Source organism: Rousettus aegyptiacus, unplaced genomic scaffold (genome assembly GCF_014176215.1).
Source record: "Rousettus aegyptiacus isolate mRouAeg1 unplaced genomic scaffold, mRouAeg1.p scaffold_m13_p_6, whole genome shotgun sequence".
Taxonomy (NCBI): domain Eukaryota; kingdom Metazoa; phylum Chordata; class Mammalia; order Chiroptera; family Pteropodidae; genus Rousettus; species Rousettus aegyptiacus.
In genome coordinates, this window is record NW_023416309.1 from 15,392,551 (window position 1) to 15,405,129 (window position 12,579).

General features: G+C 51.9%; 1 protein-coding gene across 2 annotated transcripts in view; it reads right to left on the reverse strand.

Moving 5' to 3' along the window:
* Window positions 1-12,579, reverse strand: part of UNC5B (unc-5 netrin receptor B) — an 80,112-nt gene that overhangs the window by 19,172 nt on the left and 48,361 nt on the right. The window lies entirely within an intron of this gene.

The window sequence follows — 12,579 nt, forward strand, 5'->3', positions numbered from 1 at the left end:
GGTTCCCGGAGGCCAGAGCAGTCCCTGGGATCATGTACTTGTCCCCCAGAGCGTAAGGAACAAAATATATCTGACATGCCCAAGCCACGTTGTCTCCTTGTGCACCAGCAGCAACAGCTAAGATCGGGGGAGCTTCGGGACCTCTGAGAAAATACATGGGTGGTCACTGGCCCCAGGCTCTGGATGGGGTATGTGCATGTTGTTGGAGGATGTGAGAGTGAAAAAATGAGAGAGGGAGAGAGACAGACGGACAGACTGACAGACCAACACCCGGGGGAGAGAAGGAGAAGCCAGCAGGAAGGGGTGTGAGCCCAGCTCCATCCAGCACGCTCTGTGTAACCCAGGGAAGGCCCTTTAACTATGACTTCATTACTTCGTCTCTGAAGAGGGCAGGATCACACGAGATAAAAAAACGTGCATGAGTGCCTAGGAGTGGTCAGGCACATAGTAGGTACAAGTTACTATATTAATATAGCAACTAATGCTCACCTTACATCAGGTGCCACGTTTTCAGCACTCTACATAGAAAACGTACATAATTCTTCAACAAACCTCCTAAGGTTATATTAATCCCAGTTTATACATGGAGACACCGAGGCCAGAGAGATTAAACAATTTGCCCAACCGCAAGAGGCAGAAACAAGGTTTGAACCCAAGAAACAGACCGTAGCATTTAGGATGTTGCCCAGGACTCCACACTGCCTATCAATGGGGTAGCTCCATACACTGTGGGAGTCCCCACACCTGAGAATCCTAGTAGATCCTGACACTGGTCAGGAAATTACAATCATGGGGCTCTCTCATCAAAGGTCCAGTAAAGCTAGGACCGTCTGTCTATCTTTCCTGTTTCAAAGCTGAGGAAACCGTAGATCATCCAAATGGGGCAAGTGACCAGCTGGTTAGTGGGGAGCTAAACTGGGAATAGTACTGAAAATTCCTAAGGCCAGGCCATTGCTCCCCCATATCCACTTCCCTCTGCCAGGCAGAAAGATACCTTTTCTGTAGGTAAACTGGCAGCCTCTAAGGTCTGGGAGCTTGGGCAGTTGGTGGCGAGATGACGCAGTGCCCAGGGAGCTGGACATGGTCTCCCAGTGGCCTGACAGCTGGTCACTGTGGCCTTTCTGCCAGCTTGGACAGCTCTGGGGAAAGCAGGGTAGAGCCAAAAGGACATGTCAGCAGCAGAGAATCTGCCAAGTTCCGGGTCCACATCCCACCACCAGCATCCTGCTTCAGTCTCAGGCTTGACGGGTGTAAAGCAGGGCTCGGGCTTCAGACTCAGACATGCCTGGGTTTGAACCAGCCCTTACTGGCTTCAAGTACCTCATCTGTGAAATGGGGGAGGGGCGCTGGGCCTCCCTTCAGGAATGGCAGCCATGAGAGGTGTGTGGGAGCCCTTGGGTCCAGTTGTATGCTGATTCTACCTTCTAACCACGTGCCCCCTGGCCCCCAGGTGATGGCTGCCCTGGCTCTCCACGGTATGTCGGGCTGTATTTATGACTTTGTTTTATAACCCTAATGCGGCTCATTTATAAAGCATGCACAGACGCGACTGAGGAAAGTAAACATTAGACATCCATTAGTGCAGCAGGCCCCGCCCTCCCTGCCCCACCCCTCCTCTCAGCCTGGCACAAACGTCCCGCTCTGGCCTTGGCAGGGATATGGCTGGACATCCTCATCAGTGCCTCTTTGTCATGGCAGCGCTGGGTGGCTCTTGATGTAGCTATTGCCCCCTTGCCAACATCTCCACTGCCCCAGGAGTCCTGAAGGCAGATGCTGCCAGGAGACAAGGAAGAAGAACCAAAGACTGATCTAAGAGTCCTTTCCAGAGGGACCACTGGCAGACTGCAGGCTGGCTGGCATGTAGTAGATGCTCGGTGAATGCAAATTAAACCAAGGGAGATTGGAAGCTGCTGCCAGGGCCTGAGTAGCAACCAAGTTGGGCCCCCACCCTAACCACTGGGCACTTCCCCTCCTCCTTGGCCCTAGCTTGGACCTCGTGCCTGAGGGAGGACCCACAGGTGTCCCAGATGAGGGTCATCTGAGCCTGCCCTTTGGGGGCCAGCTGGGAGGGAGAAGAAAAATGGAGTCTCGGTTTTCCTGGGTGCTTACTCTGCCGGATGCTTTCAGAAAGCGTTTCACATTAATGCACTGAGCCCACAAAAACCTTAGATGGAGGTTCCCAAACTTTTGGTCTTTAGCATCAGTAATTTTGACCTGGGTAATTTTTCTTGGTAATTTTTATCCCAAGGCCAAAAGAAATTCCTAGCGGTTCTGTTTAAGTAGTTAAATCTGAACAGCTTGTGTGTGTGTGTGTGTGTGTGTGTGTGTGTGCACGCGCGTGTGCGTGTGTGTATCCTAACACCTTAGTAGCCATTTGAAAAACATAATACACATAAATTAAAGGAAAAAATATTTGTATTCCATTCCCAAACAGCCACAAGGACATACTAACGGGGACATTGTACCCACTGGACACTAGATAAGCTCTCAAATCTTGTTATCAAAGCGGACACTGTCACCCTCATCATTTGTCTCAGGGTACTCCCGAAAGCCCAGCTTTGCAAAGATGCGATGCCATCTAAGGGAAAGAAATGTGATGTAATGTTGAAGTTGTCAGCTATCTTAAGCTAGTAGTTGTCCCAGAGTCTGGCAGCTGTCCAGATTGCTGTGTTTCCTTGAAGGTTAAAAATATCTCACAGCATCCCTGCGAATTTGCTGCAGCACCCTGGGGTGCCTCAGTGCACATTCTGGAAACCACGGCTCAGTGTGTTAGGTACTGTTATAATCCCCATACTATAGAGAAGGAAACTGAGACCAAGACAATTCAAGTAAATGGCACAGGACTATAAAGCTAGTTAGTAAGTAGCAGAGCTGGGGAGCAAATTTAGGCAGTCCAATCAATACCCGAATCTACCTTCTGCACCAGGAACAGGCATTTTTGTGTACGCTATCTGCCAGGTGCTTCAAACAGTTCAGCTAATTTACTTCTCACATCCCCAGGGTGGGGACTATCTTCTCATTTCACAGATGAAGACATGAGGCATCAAAGGACTTGCCCGAGGTCTCCTGGTCAGCGGGAGGAGGCTCGGCTTGGAGCCGTCCCTCTGTCTTCACTATAGCTCTCCTGATGCTTCATCTTGACAGAAGCAATAAAACACCTAAGAGCTTTCCTGGGAGGAGACCTTGCCTCTGCCAGGCACAATCTGAATTTCCTGCTGGCGGGAAAAGGTCCTACATAAAGTGTGTTTTCTTAATAGCAGAACTCGTTTGGACCTATGATTGCAAAATAGCAACCTGCCTTTAAAGCAACAAACATGAATGGCCCAGCTATCACAAGATGAAGGTATAGGAGAGGATATACCCATGCACAGACATAACCACAGACAGTCAACACACAGGAAAAGAACCACCGAAGTCAGGAGACCTGGGTTTGCACCCCAGCTGGCATTGCTAAGTGGCCTTCCTCTCGGGTCTCCGAACTGCCATCTGTAAAATCAGGAAGTTGGTTGAGTCAATCTCTCAAGTCCTACTCTGGTTCTAACACTCTGAGATTTGAAGATGCCTTGTGGAGACCCTGTTAATGTACGACAGTATCCTACTAAATAAATTTTTTCTTCAGGAAATTAATTTGCTGACGTGGGGTCACCTTTCTTGTCATTGCTATTTGTGGCTCAAAGACCCGGCACACACTGTGGTCCTAAGGCAGACTGTTGGGGGGTCCCTGGGAGGGAGGGAGGAGGAATTACATGATGCTAGGCTCTCCCAAACATGCCCCAGCCCACCCAACTCAGGCCTCAGATCAAAATGATCACCAGCATCTCTGGGTGGGACCTCTTGCGAGCACCATGCAAACCCAAAGTCACCTACATCTGCCTGTGTGAAGTCTCTTATCAGCTAGTCTCCCTTAGAGGCACAGATTCACAGGGACAGAGGTTACTTCAAGGACCAACTTGAAGAAACAATATCCCCCATTAACTCCTTATCCATCCTTGACTCACATACCTCCAGGGACGGGAGCGCACCTCTGCCTTTCTCAGCCAGGTTCGCCTTTGCCTCACTTTCAGCTGGAATTTGCTGTAGGAAGTTGCAGCCATTGCTACAATTCTAAACTCTGAGGTGACGCAAGACAGTACACTTCCTCCTCTCTTTGACAGCTTCCCAGCTTCTGGAGGCTGCCACCTGCCCTCCTTGGCCTTCTCATATTTCTTTTGAGTATTTACAAGACAAAATTTTGCATCCTCTCACCACCAACCTGGTTTCCTCACGGACAAGTTCGATTTTGCTTGCAACCTGCTTAAAATATGGGAGGGGAGGGGAACAGGGTGGGGTCTGGGGCACTTCCCTGCTTCTGGCAGCTCGAAGGCTCCTTAGCAGTTCTGGCAGCTGGCTGCTCGTGGAGGGCAGGGAGCACATCACGCCCTTCTTTGTGTCCCCCACAGTGTCCAGGACAGGACACCAGTGCCCTGAGAGGGCAGTGGAGTCTTCAGGACAGAGCTGGGAGCCTGGGCCCAGTCTCCACCTGAAAGCAGGACCTTTGCCAGGCCGCACGCTCCTGGCTGGGCCTGGGCAGTGCCCGGCATGGAGACACAGGCCGCCACCCAGCAGGTAGGAGGCCCCAATGAGGAGGAAGTTGAGGCCGCAGGTTTGCTCAAGAAGTGCCAGAATCTAAGCCACTAGAAGCATAACGAGGGGCCTTGAAGGTGAAGAAAGTGACTTCGGGACTAAGATAAAGAAACTATTTCCCAGAGCTGCCCCTGAGAGGAGGGAGAGGCTAAAACTATAGCATGCAGACATTCCTGAACAGGACACTGTCACCAGCTGCTAGGGAAAGCCAGAAGGGTTCGGCTTCCTAATGGCGACCCTGAGCCCGGGGGCCAGGCTGGAAGTACGCGTAGTGGAATGGGCTGGCCTAAGAGCCAGCAGACCTGGTTCAGATCCTCACTCTGCCACTGGGACCTTGGGAAGGTTATTTTACCTCTCAGGGCCCCAGTTTCTCCATCCATAAAAGAGGATAATAAGTGCTCTGTCAATTTTGAGGTGTTGTGAAGATCAGCTGAGAAAATAGATGTAAATGTGCTGTATTAACTGAGAGGTACCCGTGCAGCCAGGGGAGGCACCAGGCTGGAAATCCTCTCGGGGTGCACTGAGTATGGACACCTGAGCCCCAACACGTCAGAAGCACAGAAAGTCGATGCTCAGAGGGCCTAGAACCTTGCATTCTACCAGGTCAGAGCAGGGAAGTGACTAATGTAACATTGAGTAGCAAATTAACAGCCAAGTTGGACCAGTGCCCAGTTTCTGATTTGGGGCTAAGGAAGGGAGACAGCACAGCTATGGCAGGGCTGTGGGTAAAGGCCCGAGCTTTGTCTGTCACACGCTTGGGGTGGTAACTCACTCCCATCAGTCTCAGCTGGGTCCACCTCTGGTCAGCCCTAATGCCCAGGTCAGAGACCTTGGCATGAGACTATAGTGGCTTGGTAGGGAGGGACTTGACACCTGTCCTTGGTTTTTGTCCCAGGCAGGTGACACAAGACCAGGCCTGAGACCCCAGGCTCAGCACCAGGGGGTGGGCATCTGCACCTGAGCAGGGCCTTGTGTCTTCAGGACGGGCTGGCATGAGGCAGTGCCCACACTGAGGGGCAAAACTAGGAGGGGAGAAGGAGGGCAGGCGGGAGGTGAGGGCAAGAGAAATGCCCCACGCTGGGCACATTTATCATCAGCAATCACAGTCTTTCTCTAGCCCCTGGACACCGGCTAATTCTCGCCAGACTTGACCTCCCACTGCATGGAAAATCTCTTCCATTCACTGCAAGGCTGATGTGCTCAGTGGGGAGCAGGGAGAGTGAAGGGAGAGGAGCCCATTTATTATTATGTTTTAAAAACACACAAACCCCACATGGAAGGACCCCTCCCTGGACACAAAGACCTTCTTCCATCTGGCTCTGGTTCTTGGCGGCTATGGGGTTCAGGCTGGGGCCCCCCTCAGAGGCAGTTACAATGGCCGTTACTGATGACAAATGGGGGCTGGCAGGCTTTGGGGAGGCTGAGTTATTCCTAACAAAGGAGCCCCTTGCACAACCCTTTTCCCATACCCTCTGCAGACCTGCCTGTGCCCATGACATCACTTCCTGTGCAGGAAGTGGCCTCACTAAAATGACCAGCAGGGTCAGGAGCTTGCATCTTGGAGAGGGGGTCTGGCTGAATCTGAGAAATCCCTCCCCTGACAAGCGAAGGAGCTGATGGGAGGCTGGGGCGAGGCCTTAAGATAGGCATGGAGCCCTGGAATGAAGCCCAGGCCCCATTTAAAAGAGGCCACACTATTCACAAAGCAGGGAAGGGCACTTTGGTTACTGGTCATTGGTTTACCCTCAGGTGTCAGTGGTAACTTGGGAGGCTACAGTCGACATCCACTGGCCTGGACCCTCCAGACCCTTCTCCTGGTCACTGGGCTCCCCTCAGCCTGGGCCTGGGTCACTCTAGGGCTAAGTTTTGGTGCCTCTTCAAGACCCCAGGTTCCAGGGTGTCACTGTGCCCAGAGGCCCAGACCACAGGAGAGTGGCAATCTGTTTCACCTTCCTCTCCCAAATAGGGAGCTCAAAGCTCTCTCATCTGTCATACTTCAGATAATAACTTTTGTCCAGCACACAATGTGATTATCATCATCAGTACAACAATCTTGTGAAGTAGGTGTTCCATTTCACAGATGAGGGAACTGAGGCTCAATTAAGTGAAAGACATGCTCAGGCTCATAGCTACTGAGGGGCAAAACTAGGAGAGGAGAAGCGGGGTAGGCGGGAGCTGAGAAACCCAAAACTCCTCCAGTTAAGCCACAAAGCCTCCCTTGGCCCACAGCGGCCCTGAGGGACCAGCAGAGAGCAGCTATTTTCTGCCCATTTTGCAGATGAGTGAAAGGAGTCTCTCATAGTTCTCTAGCTTGCTGGAGGAGAAGAGGGTCGTGGCTTCCTAACCCCAGCACTTGGCTTTCCTGTCTCTGTGGGCTTGACAAGTCCTGGACTTGTTGGGGATGCCCCAGACAAACAGATCCATCCTAGCCTGGAAGGGCCCGCTGCTAGCCTGGTATAGCCCCCAAGGTCACAAGCCATAACCATCTTCCCTGGAAGCCCAGAAAGCCCCAACCAGGCTGGGACAGTGGCTCCTTTCTCAGGGCTGCCTCTGTCAATGCTCTAAGACAATGGCAGTGACGTGGGCCTGTGGGAGACCTGCTGTTTTATTTGGCCATTTCTCCACCATCCAGAGTTGGGATGAGGCAAATTTGAGTTGTACTTTCAGACTCTGCCGAACCACAGTTGCTTGGGTTCTACCTGGGGAGGCCTCCTTTTCCTCCCCTGCATCCAGCCCATGATGCTGACGGACTTGGGTGCTGCCAGGTAAACATTCAAGATGTGCCTCAAACCTCATGACCGCCCATCATCACCTCCTACTGTCTCCAAGCTCATGTCTTCCTGCCCAGACCCCTCCTCACTGTACTCCCTACTTCCTCTCCTGCACCCTCAGATTTACCTTCCTCATAGCAGCTGGGGCAATCTTGCAAAATACAAATAAATAGCTTCTCTGCTTAAACCCTCCAATGGCTTCCATTTGTACCTGGAATGAAGTCCTAACTCCCACCGAACCCTTAGACGTCAGAGGTTAACCCATCATTCACTGTGCTCCAAGCCACCTAGATGTGTTTCCTGACCCCTGAACGTGAATGTGACTTCTTAGTCCCATCTCAGGGCCTTTGTTGTTCTCTCCTTTTGGAATGCATCTCCCCACCCCCATCCCCCTATATTCTTTGGCTAACTCTTTGTCATTGAGATATCAGCTCAAGTACCACCTGCCATCTCCCCAGTGAGGCCTTTCCTGACCACTAAATACAAATTCATCATCCTCTACTTCCCCTGAGGCTATCTCTGCATTGTTTTTTGTTTGTTTTGTTTTGTTTGTTTTTATTTTCGACAGTGCTCATCTCTCTCTGGAATTACCTTCTTCCTATATTTGATTGTTTGTTGTCTGTGTCTGGACAGGTCTGCTCTCTGGAAGGCAAGTTCCTTTAGGGCCTGTTAATAACCGGTTGCTTGTTTTTCTGGGTCTGCTGGGGGCACAGGACTTTCTCCCGCTATACTGCTCAACCTCTTCAGAAATACCTGGGGTGGCAAGTGGGTGTAGGAAAGAGCAGACAGGGGCAATGGGCACAGGCAGGGCTGACCTGGGCCAAGGGAGCCAGTCCCTTTGGAACCCCCATCCTGTAGGATGCAAATTCAGAGACCATGTAATCATTGTCCTCTAGGATGAAGACCAGAGAGGGTGTGGCCTGGCCTCAGATCACATAGCATCTGAGCAACAGAGCCAGTAAGAGAAACTGAGTGCTTGACTCTTGGGAGAGGTTGGAGGAATTTATTTTTAAAATATACCTCTTCCTTCTAATGAAAAAAACTTTTTTATTTTTCTTAAATAAGGATGAAACTAGAAATCACCCATTTCCATCCCCAGTTTACCAGAATTAGCCCTTGACATTGGTCCTCCCTGTCTTTTTTTAGATGCACACATATTTTATGACTTAAAGGGGCCTTGCTACATACGCTTGTGTGTCCTATGTTTTCCTTCCAAGGCTGTTAACTGAGGACTTTTAAACTACAAACAAAAATGCACCAGGCATCGCTCTCTCTCTCTCTTAGCACAGCCACACACGTCAGGCAGGCGCAGGCCAGCTGGGCCGACATCCTGGTATGGCATTCCAGGTTGCTGGAAGAGCTACAGGATGCAGAGTTCGTTCAGGGAGCCACTGGACAGCGATATTAGGTTGGCTTTGCATGTTTGGGTGCTGGGCAAAAAGATGCCCAGTGTCCTGTCCCTGTCTCCTGGAAAACTCAAAATGTACATGGATATACCCTCTGGCCCAGGGACTGCCTGACAGGGCAGTGGGTTAAGTTTCTGCTGCCCTTCTAAATGAAGTGTCCCCATGCCACCCTGGAAAGTCCAGGGTCAGGCCTGTTCTTAGTGTCTCAAGGCACAAATTTCCCCCACCTTCCCACCGTCATGCTCCAGGGCCGAACAACCCCTCCTTACACAGGAGAGACAACCGCCAACACATTACGAAGTGAAAATACTATGATCCTTGCCTGCTGCCATCAGCACCATCACCACACCTGGCCAGACCTTGCCCCAGTGCTGCTTGTGGGCTACTTGGCAGGTACTAGGAGGCACCTCAAACCCTGGGCAACAGGGCATTTAGACCTAAATCTAACCCTTCACTTCCAGAGGGAGACCATGAGGCCAGAGAGGAGCAATGACTTGTCCAAGGTCAGCCAGCCAGTCGGTGGCTGCAGCACCCCTGGTATCTTGGTATCACAGTAGCATAAAGAGAATCATAGCAGGGAGAGAGGAAAAGGATGCCCAGACTGGCCTTTGTCAATGTGTGAAATGAGGCATAAGACAAATAAGGAGAGATGAGCAGAGAGGTAGAGATGGAGTCATGGGGGGAGGGACAGAGAAAGAGAAACCGAGAGCATCCAGCGGTGGAAGGTGAGTGATCTGTGTGGGGGCTTCTCCTTGTAGGTTCTAAGCCCGAAATCCACTTGGGTTCCTCCTCTGGCCCTGGGACAGGGGAAGAAGGTGGCCATCTATCTCTGGCTTTCATCTACACTCCTACTCTGCCTTTCTCACAAATGCCAGGACTGGGACCACAGAAGGCAGACTCAGGCTCCCAGGAATACTGTGGGGACAAGCTGTGGGGAGTCACTGGTCTCAGGTCACATAGAAGGATGGAAGCAAAGCTAGGAGTGAAATGGGGGCATCCTGGTACTCAGCCCAACGTGCTTCCCTTGTCTCTCGCTGGTTTCCACAATGGGAAAGACCCTGGCCCTGAGTTTGGATGAGCAGTTGAGTTGCTGGCAGTGGAGATGAGGGAAGACAGTGCCACTGGCCGAGGGGAAGGCACGGATGGCTGCTCAGGTGTACTTTGAGGGAGGCAGGGTCGTGGGCAGGGACTTGCCCTCATTCTTTCACCAAGCATTTCCTGAGTGCATCCCCTGGATCAGGCCTAAGGTTGGGCCTTTGCTCATAGCAAAGATTTAAAGATAAGAATCCAGACATCTCGACTTTGACTTGTGCTCGGTGTGCCTCCAGCCTAGCCCTGCAGTCATGTGATGTCCCTCTGTCTGCTGACCCACTATCAGGGCAGGAATAAATCTGCAGCTTTGTCTCTAGTGCCCTCCTTCTTAGTCAAGGAGCCAGCCTACTTCCTCCAGGAAACAGGCTTTGATTATATCCACCTTGACTCCTATAAGGCTGTCTCATTATCTAGGCTCCTATAATCCCTCATATTTCTTGGGCTGAAACACATTGGTGCCGTTGTTGGCTTTCGAAGTGAACTTGGGCGAACTACTTCCCTCTGGACCTCAATCCTCCCTTCTGAGAAATGGGGTCACTTTTACTTGCTTCACCTCCAAGGTTGTTGGGAATACCAAGGTCAGAAGTGTGAAACTATTTTGTCAGATAAGCAGCCCTATGCACTTGATAATTTTGATTATTGCTTTTCGTAGTAAGAAATGGTGGGTGTGCCCTCCTGGGGCTGCCAGGGCCACTGGCTGACATCCTAACCACCGGCTCCAGGGCTTTCCTCTGGGTTCAAGGTGCCGGCCAGGTAGCCCACTCCCCATTTCCACCCAGCTCCAGCCTCCCAGCCACTGCCCCAACCCACTCCATGATGACACGAAGCTGCAAAAGGCTGATGCAAGCTAGAAAGAGGGAATGAAACAGACTGAAGTGGGGCGGATGGAGCTCCACCTCCGGCCCCTGGGGGATGATGGCCCTGCCCTTGCCAGCTTGTTTGCACCTGCTGATGTAATCACTGGGCCTCCTTGGCTCAGGGCTCAGCCCACTCACCCCAGCCTCCAGGCTAGAGCCAGAGGAAAGGTGGAAAGGTGCTGAGGGCAGGAACCCAGGCACACAGCTGCATGCACCATGAGAGGGATCTTTCCAGAGAGGGGTAGCTGGGCCCCAGCAGAAAGGAGGAAAGAGCCTGAGGAGGGGCAGGCAGATGAACACACACTCTGGAGTAAGCAGGACCTGGGTCAACGCCAGCGCTGCCACCGTGTTACTTCCGGGGAGCTATCCCTCATCGCTGGACCTGGTACATGATGGGCACGTAATTTGTCACTCTCCCCATAAATTTCTCGAGGGGAATAGGAAGACTAAGAGGGGAAAAGAGAAAGGACGGAAGCATGGCTCGGTGGAAGAAAAACACCAGAATAGTCCCGGGCCAGCCACCAGGTCACAGAGTGACTTTAGGCCAGCTGCCTCGCCTCCTGGGGCCTTGGCCTGTTTATCTGTAAGATGGGCCCAACATCACCGTGCCCACCTCACAGAGACAGTTGGGCCCAAAGGTGTGAAAGTGCAACATGACACTGAAGCATGTGGATGTTCTGGGAAACCTGGGGACAGCTAGGGGGGATGCTCACCAGGAATCTGGGGCTCCAGAGGCTAGGGAGGGGTATGGGGCCTGTCAGCTGTGTCCTCTGCCTGGCCTGGTCCCAGAAGCCTCCCCTTGGGGAAGAAGACATGGAAGACATGGAATGCTCTCCAGAGGCCTCCAAAGAGCCATCAAAAACATGCAGGTGGCAGGGACAATAGCCAAGACATACTCCTGGAAACTGCAAGGCCACCTGCATGCAGCTGAGGGCCCCTGACCCTATGAGCTCAGCATTTGGGGATCACCCTGTCTCCCAACTATAATTCTCAAGGCTGGTTTTCCTGGAGACAACTTTGCTCTTTCTCTAAGGAAACGGAAGAGAAAAGTACCTCATCTACTTCATGTGTCTCTTCGGTTGACCTTGAAGGCTCCCGAAAGCCAGGGAACTAAGCAGGTGGAAAAGAGATGTCCATCTCAGTCATCCTGACCCCTCAGCCCAAGGGGAGTGGGGCTATCTTTTCTAACTGGGCCCTCGGTTCTGCTGGGTTGTTCTTGATGGGGAGCTGCAGTCTAGCTGGGACGCATGGGTTTCCTGGGCCACAGAGATCCACCTTTCCCTTCAATATGGACTTGCATCCCAACAGGTCATGCGAGGAACCAGCACAGCTGCAGGATAACCCAGTCTCGGGCACTGCGCAGAGCACTGGGGGTACATCGTCTAATCACATCCTCCCCACAGCTTTCAAAGCAGCCCCTCTCATTCTGATCCCATTTGCAGGTGAGGAAACTGAGGCACAGAAAGGTTAAGAAACTTGTTCGAGGTCACAGAACAGGGTTGTCAGCACTCAAATCTGTGTCTCCCTGACTCTGAACCCATGCCCATTAACCTCTATGCCAGTGGTTTGTGGTTCACAAACTATAGCGTGTACACAGAGCGCCTGGAGGCCGGTAAGGCCCAGCGCGCAGTGATTCCCTCCCCTACCTCCAGGTTCACACTCTGCAGGCCTGAGAGGGCCTGAGAACGTGCATTTCTACAAGTTCCCAGGTGCTGTTGCTGCTCTACACTCTTTTGCCTCCCAATAAAAACACACAATAGCACACATAACAGAGCTTAACACAGGTCAGCTTCCTTTCCCTGAGCACTTCTATGATTCAGCTGGAGACTC